The sequence below is a fragment of the Triticum urartu genome, chromosome 1A (genome assembly GCF_056163025.1).
Source record: "Triticum urartu cultivar PI428250 chromosome 1A, HENAU_Tu73, whole genome shotgun sequence".
Lineage (NCBI taxonomy): Eukaryota > Viridiplantae > Streptophyta > Magnoliopsida > Poales > Poaceae > Triticum > Triticum urartu.
Window position 1 is genome coordinate 23744411 of NC_141873.1, and position 14309 is coordinate 23758719.

The window sequence follows — 14309 nt, forward strand, 5'->3', positions numbered from 1 at the left end:
ATAGGGGTTTATAGTTTCGCCTCCTAACTCATTTACCTCAAGGTTAATGTCAACAATAATAAAAAATGACCACATACATCTAACTGGACATATATGCCTATATCTTTCCTCACCACATGATGCTTGCAAAAAAAGAAAAAGGAATAGAGGAGAACACTATTGACTCTTGCATGAAGAGTAAATACATAAGATGTAAAAGATGGACCCGTCGCGGAGGGAAACAAAGGTTGTCATGCGCTTTTTGGGTTTTGGATGTGCAAGCTTTTAATGTAAAGGAACGTCACTTTATATTGCCCCTTGCGATAGCAAACATTATTATGTAGTCCGTCGCTTTTATTTCTTTACCATCACAAGATCGTACAAAGCTTATTTTCTCTTACAATAAAAGATCATACATATTTAGAAACAATTTTATTGCTTTATGCACCGATGACAACTTACTTGAAGAATCTTACTCAATCCATAGGTAGATATAGTGGACTCCCATGACATGCAACTTGATTTAAGGATTTTGGATGTACAAGTAGTATCTCTACTTGGTACGGATTTTTGGCTAGCAAACATATTGAGCAAACACCACATGTTGGAGCATTTATAACAATATAATTTCTATCTGATTATAAGCAAACATAACTCATTACGTTGTCTTTCTTGTCCGACGTCAACAATTTGAAATGGAATACTTAATGAGGGCTCACAATCATAAAAGATGTCCAAGATAATATATTTATAACTGAATCTTCTCTTTTTTTATTAACTTCTTCATGACATGTATCATTAACCAATACTATGTTTGTTAACTTTTTAAAAAGTTTACCACTTATACTTTTCTTTATGTAAAGTCATTACTTTTCATGGGATTAGCATATATATGATCTTTCCAATATGTACCTCAAGGATACAATAAAACTGTGATCCTAGTAGCCCCCGAGACTAACGATTTGCAAAACCAAGCCGAGGATCTAATTCTCGCTTTGGAGCATACTTTAGGAAAGAACACGGTGAAGTAGCTAGTCTCCTCGAAAACCGTATTGCGCTTTAAATTTCCTGCATTGAATCGTCAATGCAGTAGCCTCGAGACTGAGGTTGGGCAACAAGTCCGACCTGAGGATCGCATCTCCTCTGGCACAGTTCGCTGAGAACACGTAGCTAGCGAATTTGACATTTTGGGGCTGCTCAAGCAACCTGCTGCTGTTTATCTTCAGTGATCTAATAAGATAACAGGGTGCTCTTAAGGAATTAAGGATATTGCCCATCCTCAGTTCTTTCATGCGACTCACGCTTTGTGGAAACCCTTGGCGCTCATCAGCAACAAATCCTCCCAGTGTCTCCAAGTTGTAATGTCCTGGTAACAAAAAGTTGTGCGGTTCCGAAATCTGAAACTTTTGAAGCAGATGAATTAACGTGACTTGCATGGATTCGAGTGTCTCTAGAAGCCTCAGTTTTTCTGTCCCATTTGGAAGGCTTGTAATTAAAAGCGTTCCCAAGGCTCAGATGTTTTAGAAGCAGAAGGTTGTCTATTTTATTTTAGATGATCATCCAAGTGGGCACATTCTTCAACATCTAGAGATTAGGATTCTCAGCATGTAGACACTTGCGGCCATGCTAGCAAGAGCAAATGGTTGGCCTTCACTTCTCATCAGAATTTCCTTTTCTCCATGTAAACTGAAGCTTTCTTGAAGAACAATCGTTTCGAGTGCTGTTTCTTAGTTAGCAGGTCTTCTTACTTTTTGCACATAGCCCTTGCTAGAGTTGCAAGCGTTAAATACTGACTGCATAGTGGTTGTCACCATTACTCTGCTACTTGCACCAAAATTCAGATTCCATGATACTTCAGTGATCTGTTTCCATATCGTGTCGATTACAATGAAATACCTGAAACACATATCAGGAAATGATTATTTTAAGCTAGGATCATGGGTTCAGTGAGCAGTCAAAATTTAGCATGTTGTAGCAGAATTTGTGGGGAGGCGTGTAGAGTTAATTAAACTTACCACTTGTTATGCAAGTGCTCTCTGATATCCGCAGCAAGCAAATGTGACATCGGAGCCATCAGACACCAGCCTACCAAGTTGGTGCTCCCTTTCATTTATTTTACGAGATTATCCTTCGTTAAGATGACCACTTTATAGAGGAACCAATCAAAAAAACTTGAGCAGAACTTTAGTTTTTCAAATGTGTTTTCTACAAGAAGTCCAGCGTTAATAAGACCCGCACACATAGATTTAACTAAGAAAAGACAAGGAGTCAATCATGATCGTAACGAGTCTGGTTCGTCAGTTAAGTTGATCGACATGAACCGACGTACTAAATCAAACAAAGCGGTCCACTTATCTCAACTAAGGCTCGCCGAAACTAGTCACTCAACGGACTTGTCACTAATAGATATGGTATTAGCATCAACCTCCTTCCGTTGCCCAATATCATAACAGTCCAGGTATTGTAAGGCCAATGGCTCGTCTCCTAGTCAGGTATCCTACCAGAATCTCATAATACGACCATCACCCACTATAAAACCGCCTCTACGAAAAAAATGCAGTCTATACATGTTGGGGAACGTAGTAATTTCAAAATTTTCCTACGCACACGCAAGATCATGGTGATGCATAGCAACGAGAGGGGAGAGTGTGATCTACGTACCCTTGTAGACCGACAGCGGAAGCGTTAGCACAACGCGGTTGATGTAGTCGTACGTCTTCACGGCCCGACCGATCAAGCACCGAAACTACGGCACCTCCAAGTTTTAGCACACGTTCAGCTCGATGACGATCCCCGGACTCCGATCCAGCAAAGTGTCGGGGTAGAGTTCCGTCAGCACGACGGCGTGGTGACGATCTTGATGTACTACCGTCGCAGGGCTTCGCCTAAGCACCGCTACAATATTATCGAGGATTATGGTGGAAGGGGGAACCGCACACGGCTAAGAATATGATCACGTGGATCAACTTGTGTGTCTAGGGGTGCCCCATGCCCCCGTATATAAAGGAGCAAGGGGAGGAGGCCGGCAGGCCCCTATTGGCGCGCCAGGAGGAGTCCTCCTCCTAGTAGGAGTAGGACTCCTACTAGGAGGGGGAAGGAAGTGGGGAGGGAGAAGGAAAGGGGGGCGCCACCCCCCCTCTCCTAGTCCAATTCGGACCAGGGGGGAGGAGGCGCGCGGCCCACCCTGGCTGCCCCTCTCTCTCTCCACTAAGGCCCATATGGCCCATTACTTCTTCCGGTAGGGTTCCGGTAACCCTCCGGCTCTCCGATTTTCTCCGAAATCACCCGGAACACTTTCGGTGTCCGAATATAGCCGTCTAATATATCAATCTTTATGTCTCGACCATTTTGAGACTCCTCGTTATGTCCGTGATCACATCCGGGACTCCGAACTAACTTCGGTACATCAAAACTCATAAACTCATAATATAACTGTCATCGAAACCTTAAGCGTGCGGACCCTATGGGTTCGAGAACAATGTAGACATGACCGAGACACGTCTCCGGTCAATAACCAATAGCGGAACCTGGATGCTCATCTTGGCTCCTACATATTCTACGAAGATCTTTATCGGTCAGGCCGCATAACAACATACGTTGTTCCCTTTGTCATCGGTATTTTACTTGCCCGAGATTCGATCGTCGGTATCTCAATACCTAGTTCAATCTCGTTACCGGCAAGTCTCTTTACTCGTTTCATAATACATCATCTCGCAACTAACTCATTAGTTGAAATGCTTGCAAGGCTTATGTGATGTGCATTACCGAGAGGGCCCATAGATACCTCTCCAACAATCGGAGTGACAAATCCTAATCTCAAAATACGCCAACCCAACATGTACCTTTGGAGACACCTGTAGAGCTCCTTTATAATCACCCAGTTACATTGTGACGTTTGGTAGCACACAAAGTGTTCCTCCGGCAAACGGGAGTTGCATAATCTCATAGTCATAGGAACATGTATAAGTCATGAAGAAAGCAATAGCAACATACTAAACGATCGGGTGCTAAGCTAATGGAATGGGTCATGTCAATCACATCATTCTCCTAATAATGTGATCCCGTTAATCAAATGACAACACATGTCTATGGTTAGGAAACATAACCATCTCTGATTAATGAGCTAGTCAAGTAGAGGCATACTAGTGACGTTTGGTTTGTCTATGTATTCACACAAGTATTATGTTTCTTGATAATACAATTCTAGCATGAATAATAAACATTTATCATGATATAAGGAAATAAAATAATAACATTATTATTGCCTCTAGGGCATATTTCCTTCAGTCTCCCACTTGCACTAGAGTCAATAATCTAGATTACACAGTAATGATTCTAACATCCATGGAGCTTTGGTGCTGATCATGTTTTGCTTGTGGAAGAGGCTTAGTCAACGGGTCTGCTACATTCAGATACGTATGTATCTTGCAAATCTCTATGTCTCCCATCTGGACTAGATCCCGGATGGAATTGAAGTGTCTCTTGATGTGCTTGGTTCTCTTGTGAAATCTGGATTCCTTTGCCAAGGCAATTGCACCAGTATTGTCACAAAAGATTTTCATTGGACCCGATGCACTAGGTATGACTCCTAGATCGGATATGAACTCCTTCATCCAGACTCCTTCGTTTGCTGCTTCCAAAGCAGCTATGTACTCCGCTTCACATGTAGATCCCGCCACAACGCTTTGTTTAGAACTGCACCAACTGACAGCTCCACCGTTTAATTTAAACACGTATCCAGTTTGCGATTTAGAATCGTCCGGATCAGTGTCAAAGCTTGCATCAACGTAACCATTTACGATGAGCTCTTTGTCACCTCCATATATGAGAAACATATCCTTAGTCCTTTTCAGGTATTTCAGGATGTTCTTGACCGCTGTCCAGTGATCCACTCCTGGATTACTTTGGTACCTGCCTGCTAGACTTATAGCAAGACACACATCAGGTCTGGTACACAGCATTGCATACATGATAGAGCCTATGGTTGAATCATAGGGAACATATTTCATTTTCTCTCTATCTTCTGCATTGGTCGGGCATTGAGTCTTACTCAATTTCACACCTTGTAACACAGGCAAGAATCCTTTCTTTGCTTGATCCATTTTGAACTTTTTCAAAACTTTGTCAAGGTATGTGCTTTGTGAAAGTCCAATTAAGCGTCTTGATCTGTCTCTATAGATCTTAATGCCCAATATGTAAGCAGCTTCACCGAGGTCTTTCATTGAGAAACTCTTATTCAAGTATCCCTTTATGCTATCCAGAAATTCTATATCATTTCTGATTAGTAATATGTCATCTACATATAATATCAGAAATGCTACAGAGCTCCCACTCACTTTCTTGTAAATACAGGGTTCTCCAAAAGTCTGTACAAAACCAAATGCTTTGATCACACTATCAAAGCGTTTATTCCAACTCCGAGAAGCTTGCACCAGTCCATAAATGGATCGCTGGAGCTTGCACACTTTGTTAGCTCCCTTTGGATCGACAAAACCTTCCGGTTGCATCATATACAACTCTTCTTGCAGAAATCCATTCAGGAATGCAGTTTTGACATCCATCTGCCAAATTTCATAATCATAAAATGCGGCAATTGCTAACATGATTCGGACAGACTTAAGCATCGCTACGGGTGAGAAGGTCTCATCGTAGTCAATCCCTTGAACTTGTCGAAAACCTTTTGCGACAAGTCGAGCTTTGTAGACAGTAACATTACCATCAGCGTCAGTCTTCTTCTTAAAGATCCATTTATTCTCAATTGCTTGCCAATCATTGGGCAAGTCAACCAAAGTCCATACTTTGTTCTCATACATGGATCCCATCTCAGATTTCATGGCTTCAAGCCATTTTGCGGAATCTGGGCTCACCATCGCTTCTCCATAGTTCGTAGGTTCATCATGATCTAGTAGCATGACTTCCAGAACAGGATTACCGTACCACTCTGGTGCGGATCTTACTCTGGTTGATCTACGAGGTTCAGTAGTATCTTGTTCTGAAGCTTCATGATCATCATCATTAGCTTCCTCACTAATTGGTGTAGGTGTCACACAAACTAGTTTCTGTGATGTACTACTTTCCAATAATGGAGCAGGTACAGTTACCTCATCAAGTTCTACTTTCCTCCCACTCACTTCTTTCGAGAGAAACTCCTTCTCTAGAAAGTTTACGAATTTAGCAACAAAAGTTTTGCCTTCGGATCTGTGATAGAAGGTGTATCCAATAGTTTCCTTTGGATATCCTATGAAGACACATTTCTTCGATTTGGTTTCGAGCTTATCAGGTTGAAGCTTTTTCACATAAGCATCGCAACCCCAAACTTTCAGAAACGACAACTTTGGTTTCTTGCCAAACCATAGTTCATAAGGCGTCGTCTCAACGGATTTTGATGGTGCCCTATTTAACATGAATGCGGCCGTCTCTAGAGCATAACCCCAAAACGATAGCGGTAAATCAGTAAGAGACATCATAGATCGCACCATATCTAGTAAAGTACGATTACGACGTTCGGACACACCATTACGCTGTGGTGTTCCGGGTGGCGTGAGTTGCGAAACTATTCCGCATTGTTTCAAATGTACACCAAACTCGTAACTTAAATATTCTCCTCCACGATCAGATCGCAGGAATTTTACGATGATTTTCAACATCACTCTGAAATTCTTTGAACTTTTCAAATGTTTCAGACTTATGTTTCATTAAGTAGATATACCCATATCTTCTTAAGTCATCCGTGAAGGTGAGAAAATAACGATATCCGCCACGAGCCTCAACATTCATCGAACCACATACATCTGTATGTATGATTTCCAAATCTGTTGCTCTCTCCATAGTACCGGAGAACGGTGTTTTTGTCATCTTACCCATAAGGCACGGTTCGCAAGTACCAAGTGATTCATAATCAAGTGGTTCCAAAAGCCCATCAGTATGGAGTTTCTTCATGCGCTTTACACCGATATGACCCAAACGGCAGTGCCACAAATAAGTTGCACTATCATTATCAACTCTGCATCTTTTGGTTTCAACATTATGAATATGTGTGTCACTACTATCGAGATTTAATAAGAATAAACCACTCTTTAAGGGTGCATGACCATAAAAGATATTACTCATATAAATAGAACAACCATTATTCTCTAATTTAAATGAATAACCATCTCGCATCAAACAAGATCCAGATATAATGTTCATGCTTAACGCTGGCACCAAATAATAATTATTTAGGTCTAATACTAATCCCGAAGGTAGATGTAGAGGTAGCGTGCCGGCCGCGATCACATCGACTTTGGAACCATTTCCCACGCGCATCGTCACCTCGTCCTTAGCCAATCTTCGCTTAATCTGTAGTCCCTGTTTCGAGTTGCAAATGTTAGCAACAGAACCAGTATCAAATACCCAGGTGCTACTGCGAGCATTAGTAAGGTACACATCAATAACATGTATATCACATATACCTTTGTTCGCATTGCCATCCTTCTTATCCGCCAAATACTTGGGGCAGTTCCGCTTCTAGTGACCAGTCTGCTTGCAGTAGAAGCACTCAGTTTCAGGCTTAGGTCCAGGTTTCGGTTTCTTCTCTTGAGTAGCAACTTGCTTGCTATTCTTTTTGAAGTTCCCCTTCTTCTTCCCTTTGCCCTTTTTCTTGAAACTAGTGGTCTTATTGACCATCAACACTTGATGCTCCTTGATTTCTACCTCCGCAGCTTTCAGCATTGCGAAGAGCTCGGGAATAGTCTTATCATCCCTTGCATATTATAGTTCATCACGAAGCTCTTGTAGCTTGGTGGAAGTGATTGGAGAATTCTGTCAATGACGCAATCATCTAGAAGATTAAATCCCAATTGAATCAAGTGATTATTATACCCAAATATTTTGAGTATATGCTCACTGACAGAACTGTTCTCCTCCATCTTGCAGCTATAGAACTTATTGGAGACTTCATATCTCTCAATCTGGGCATTTGCTTGAAATATTAACTTCAACTCCTGGAACATCTCATATGCTCCATGACGTTCAAAACGTTGTTGAAGTCCCGATTCTAAGCCGTAAAGCATGGCACACTGAACTATCGAGTAGTCATCAGCTCCGCTCTGCCAGACGTTCATAACATCTGGTGTTGCTCCAGCAGCAGGCCTGGCACCCAGCGGTGCTTCCAGGACGTAATTCTTCTGTGCAGCAATGAGGATAATCCTCAAGTTACGGACCCAGTCCGTGTAATTGCTACCATCATCTTTCAACTTTGCTTTCTCAAGGAACGCATTAAAATTCAACGGAACAACAGCACGGGCCATCTATCTACAATCAAACATAAACAAGCAAGATACTATCAGGTACTAAGTTCATGATAAATTTAGGTTCAATTAATCATATTACTAAAGAACTCCCACTTAGATAGACATCCCTCTAATCCTCTAAGTGATTACGTGATCCAAATCAACTAAACCATGTCCGATCATCACGTGAGATGGAGTAGTTTCATTGGTGAACATCGCTATGTTGATCATATCTACTATATGATTCACGCTCGACCTTTCGGTCTCCATATTCCGAGGCCATATTTGTATATGCTTGGCTCGTCAAGTATAACCTGAGTATTCTGCGTGTGCAACTGTTTTGCACCCGTTGTATTTGAACGTAGATCCTATCACACCCGATCATCACGTGGTGCTCAGCACGAAGAACTTTCGCAACGGTGCATACTCAGGGAGAACACTTCTTGATAATTAGTGAGAGATCATCTTAAAATGCTACCGTCAATCAAAGCAAGATAAGATGCATAAAATATAAACATCACATGCAATCAATATAAGTGATATGATATGGCCATCATCATCTTGTGCTTGTGATCTCCATCTTCAAAGCACTGTCGTGATCACCATCGTCACCGGCGCGACACCTTGATCACCATCGTAGCATCGTTGTCGTCTCGCCAATCTTATGCTTCCACGACTATCGCTATCACTTAGTGATAAAGTAAAGCATTACAGCGCAATTGCATTGCATACAATAAAGCGACAACCATATGGCTCCTGCCAGTTGCTGATAACTTGGTTACAAAACATGATCATCTCATACAATAAAATTTAGCATCATGTCTTGACCATATCACATCACAACATGCCCTGCAAAAACAAGTTAGACGTCCTCTACTTTGTTGTTGCAAGTTTTACGTGGCTGCTATGGGCTTAAGAAAGAACCAATCTTACCTACGCATCAAAACCACAACGATAGTTTGTCAAGTTGGTGTTGTTTTAACCTTCGCAAGGACCGGGCGTAGCCACACTTGGTTCAACTAAAGTTGGAGAAACTGTCACCCGCTAGCCACCTTTGCGCAAAGCACGTCGGGAGAACCGGTCTCGCGTAAGCGTACACGTAATGTCGGTCCGGGCCGCTTCGTCCAACAATACCGCCGAACCAAAGTATGACATGCTGGTAAGCAGTATGACTTATATCGCCCACAACTCACTTGTGTTCTACTCATGCATATAACATCAACGCATAAAACCAGGCTCGGATGCCACTGTTGGGGAACGTAGTAATTTCAAAATTTTCCTACGCACACGCAAGATCATGGTGATGCATAGCAATGAGAGGGGAGAGTGTGATCTATGTACCCTTATAGACCGATAGCGGAAGCGTTAGCACAACGCGGTTGATGTAGTCATACGTCTTCACGGCCCGACCGACCAAGCACCGAAACTACGGCACCTCCGAGTTTTAGCACACGTTCAGCTCGATGACGATCCCCGGACTCCGATCCAGCAAAGTGTCGGGGTAGAGTTCCGTCAGCACGACGGCGTGGTGACGATCTTGATGTACTACCGTCGCAGGGCTTCGCCTAAGCACCGCTACAATATTATCGAGGATTATGGTGGAAGGGGGCACCGCACACGGCTAAGAATATGATCACGTGGATCAACTTGTGTGTCTAGGGGTGCCTCCTGCCCCCGTATATAAAGGAGCAAGGGGAGGAGGCCGGCCGGCCCCTATTGGCGCGCCAGGAGGAGTCCTCCTCCTAGTAGGAGTAGGACTCCTACTAGGAGGGGGAAGGAAGTGGGGAGGGAGAAGGAAAGGGGGGCGCCACCCCCCCTCTCCTAGTCCAATTCGGACCAGGGGGAGGAGGCGCGCGGCCCACCCTGGCTGCCCCTCTCTCTCTCCACTAAGGCCCATATGGCCCATTACTTCTCCCGGAAGGGTTCCGGTAACCCTCCGGCTCTCCAGTTTTCTCTGAAATCACCCGGAACACTTCCGATGTCCGAATATAGCCGTCTAATATATCAATCTTTATGTCTCGACCATTTCGAGACTCCTCGTTATGTCCGTGATCACATCCGGGACTCCGAACTAACTTCGGTACATCAAAACTCATAAACTCATAATATAACCGTCATCAAAACCTTAAGCGTGCGGACCCTACGGGTTCGAGAACAATGTAGACATGGCCGAGACACGTCTCCGGTCAATAACCAATAGCGGAACCTGGATGCTCATATTGGCTCCTACATATTCTACGAAGATCTTTATCGGTCAGACCGCATAACAACATACGTTGTTCCATTTGTCATCGGTATTTTACTTGCCCGAGATTCGATCGTCGGTATCTCAATACCTAGTTCAATCTCGTCACCGGCAAGTCTCTTTACTCGTTTCGTAATACATCATCTCGCAACTAACTCATTAGTTGAAATGCTTGCAAGGCTTATGTGATGTGCATTACCGAGAGGGCCCAGAGATACCTCTCCAACAATCGGAGTGACAAATCCTAATCTCGAAATACGCCAACCCAAAATGTACCTTTGGAGACACCTGTACAGCTCCTTTATAATCACCCAGTTACGTTGTAACGTTTGGTAGCACACAAAGTGTTCCTCCGGCAAACGGGAGTTGCATAATCTCATAGTCATAGGAACATGTATAAGTCATGAAGAAAGCAATAGCAACATACTAAACGATCGGGTGCTAAGCTAATGGAATGGGTCATGTCAATCACATCATCCTCCTAATAATGTGATCCCGTTAATCAAATGGCAACACATGTCTGTGGTTAGGAAATATAACCATCTTTGATTAATGAGCTAGTCAAGTAGAGGCATACTAGTGACGTTTGGTTTGTCTATGTATTCACACAAGTATTATGTTTCCGGATAATACAATTCTAGCATGAATAATAAACATTTATTATGATATAAGGAAATAAAATAATAACATTATTATTGTCTCTAGGGCATATTTTCTTCAATACATTCATCAAGACCTTCCAAAATGGTGAGTTCAACATCTGTGCCGTTACTCAAGATGATGTCTTGGAGTGGAGGTATTTATTGTGTAGCAACTCTTGCCACACCGCCTCCTTCACTGTAAGTAACATATATAGCCATTTGCTAAGAATATCCCACCCCCTTGGTCTTTTGTCCTAGAAAGAATATCCCAGGTCTCCAAGCGATATTTCCTTCTATATTCATTGCACTGCCGGAAGAATTTGGATTAGTAGTAATCCAGTCTTTTGTGTGCATCTTTTGATACTTTAAAAAATTAGAGCATCAATATATTTAGGTTGGTGAGCACAGAGTTGACTAGGAGCAGACATCCTCCATAGGTCATAAGTTTTGTTTTTTCAAAGAACTGAGCTATTTTTCAAACCAGTCTTACTGTTCACTAGTAGGGCAGAAGTGCGGCGTGATGCCGCTCCCGTGGAAGTTCCCGCTGTTGGTATTATTTTTTCAACCACTTAATACTGGTACATGTCATGAATCACAAACACATAAGACACCAAAAGCCTAAAAAATCAAGATCTTTAATGGCAAAGACCATTATGAACGCTCGTCGATGCTTTTGGTTCTTCCAGATTCTGCATACAAATCTTGAACAGTTGGACATCGGACAATCGATTGGACAGTACAAACTATTAACAAGAATACAAAAATATTCAGATAATTTCTTATTGCTTAGTCAAACCTAAACCCCAACTATAGCAAGGTTCAGGGTACGGTGGCAGAGTTTAAAATTCAAATGCAAGGTAAACACAACACCACAAGATACAAACCTATCTCGGGTCCAAGGCTCAAGAGCCACAGATGCACACGATACAAACCCGAAGGGGGCCTTGGCTAATAAGACGAAACACACACGCACAAACACTAAACCGAGAAAGACCACAATAGCGACGACGAACATCAGCCTCCATCTCTATGACGCTCCTCCTTGTGTCAAAGAATGAAGGCGAAGTTGTCGAATGAGAGGAGCATCAAGGATCTGACGATGAAGATCCCTTGGTCGGAGGCCTTGTGTTCGATGAAGATCCCTATACAATAAGAGCTTTGTTAATTACAAATTTCCAATGGCCCACGCAAATGCAGAAAATCCGACCCAAGTCAGCCAAAAGTTTGGCAAGTTCGTTCCTCAAAATGAAGGTCGCAGAGTGCATCTATTAGAGCTACTTATCAGTACATACCTTGATCTGCGCCCGCCGAGTCTGGAACCAGTATTGGATCTGATGGACCTCCATGCCGGTTTCGCGGCTGAGATTTGCGACCTGAGTCTGGTCGGGGTGGGGACATTTCTTGAACGCCCTGCGACACCGGCGGCAATGAGATTACAAACAGAAAGAAACTTAAGGCTGAAAGAGATGTAGTGTATGATTAGAGGTGCATACTCCTCGAGCACCAGAATCTGGCGCGGCGCGCGGCGGTGGCCGTCCATGGCTACCTGCAGGTACCAACCTCTCTCAAGCTCATGCTGGCCGGAGGAGAGGACTGGAGGAGGAGGAGGACGGAAGAGAGATCTTGCTGCTCGGCTGTGTGACCTCCAGCTCGCCGTCGTTCCTACTTATATGCGCCGGACTGGTAACGCCAACGCCACTCAGTCATACGCCAGCCCTGCCAATCTTGTTTCCATATGCTGTTTTTCGCACCGAAGTGAAACTGCCAGTTTGACTGCGCTCCTCTGCTGCTCATCGACCTCTCTCTCCTCCTCCTCCCAGCTTTCTCTGTTCGTCCATATCCTTTCTCGCTCGCGCAAACAGCTAGAGCCATTTAAGGCCAAACCTCCTACTCGCTGTCCTCCTACTTTGCGCAGGCTACTCCAAAGCTAGCCTGGATACATACATACTCATAACCTAGTAGTGTATAATATTTCCTGACCTAATAACCATGCTTATCTATCTATCTTTTTTTAGGAAATCTTTCTATCTTTCTTATATTTACCAATTGGATGCACCTTTCAAGCCGTCTCCTTAATCTACATCATTAGAATTAATTATACAGTTGGATTGTAAAATTTACAGCTAGGATAAAAAAGCCGTCTCCCTAATCCACATCATTAGAATTAATTATATTGTTGGATTGTAAATTTTACGAACAGGATAGAAAATGAAAAATTACGTAACATAGACTGTCCGTACAATACAAAATAGCATCTGCCACGTCTACCATCAATGGAAAAAAACGAGAAAGCCTCCACCCATAAAAACCCCACCGATATAAATAAAAAAGGGAAAAAATATTTAGAAGGTGGTTTACATATATGTTCACAGTTTGTTCGACATGCATAGGCAATGTGAATATATCTGCAAAATTGAGTTGAAAAACTTCCCATGCGTGCGCATGAACTCCAAGGAGAGCCAAAATTGTAGTATGGATCGTCCTCCACTAACTTGACATCGTGATAGATTAACTTGGGGGAAACAACATTTTATTTTGTTTTGAAAAATATGAAAATTTACATGCATGTAAAATACACGCACACATGTGTGCGCTTATACATGCGAGGAAATACGATAAGTTTCAACCCGAGATAAATAAAGATATAAATAAAAAGTTAAGTTATTGTGCACTAAACCGACACTAGGTACAGTATGGTATACGTGACAAGCTGTAAAAATGTATTTAGACTACAATAATTACATACATAAAGTATCATATTATTTTCTTTGAGTAAAAATTATCACACAAATTTATCAAATTTTACATATGCATTCCCTATGTGACCTCTAGATGCGTGGATTTTTACCCATTTTATAGAACTTATAAATCTATTGTCGTACTAAATTGAATATAGTGACCGAGTTGAAATTGATTTGATGTTGAGAACAAGTTGACGATAAAGGGTTCCCCCCCCCCCCCCCCCCCCGCCCCCCGCTTTATATTATAAAGCAAACACCCGATACATCCAGCTCGCAGGGGCAGCAGCACAGATAAGCCCAAAAGAAAAACAAGAAGAAGAAAGACAAATAAATGCCAACACGGGCAGATCAACGAAGAAAGGAAGACCGGCAACCGCTGCACCCTTCGAAGAAGTACCACCACCCTCCCAGCATCCCGAAGCACCGCGCCCCA

The 14309-nt window shown here is 42.7% G+C and overlaps 1 long non-coding RNA gene across 1 annotated transcript; it reads right to left on the minus strand.

Annotated features, from left to right (window-relative positions):
• Positions 1-11885: 11885 nt before the first annotated feature.
• On the minus strand, positions 11886-12758 carry LOC147988645 (uncharacterized). The gene is made up of 3 exons (XR_015616936.1): positions 12629-12758; positions 12428-12545; positions 11886-12277 (listed from the first exon to the last, which is right to left on the minus strand). It is a non-coding gene; the product is annotated as an uncharacterized LOC147988645 (long non-coding RNA).
• Positions 12759-14309: the final 1551 nt, after the last annotated feature.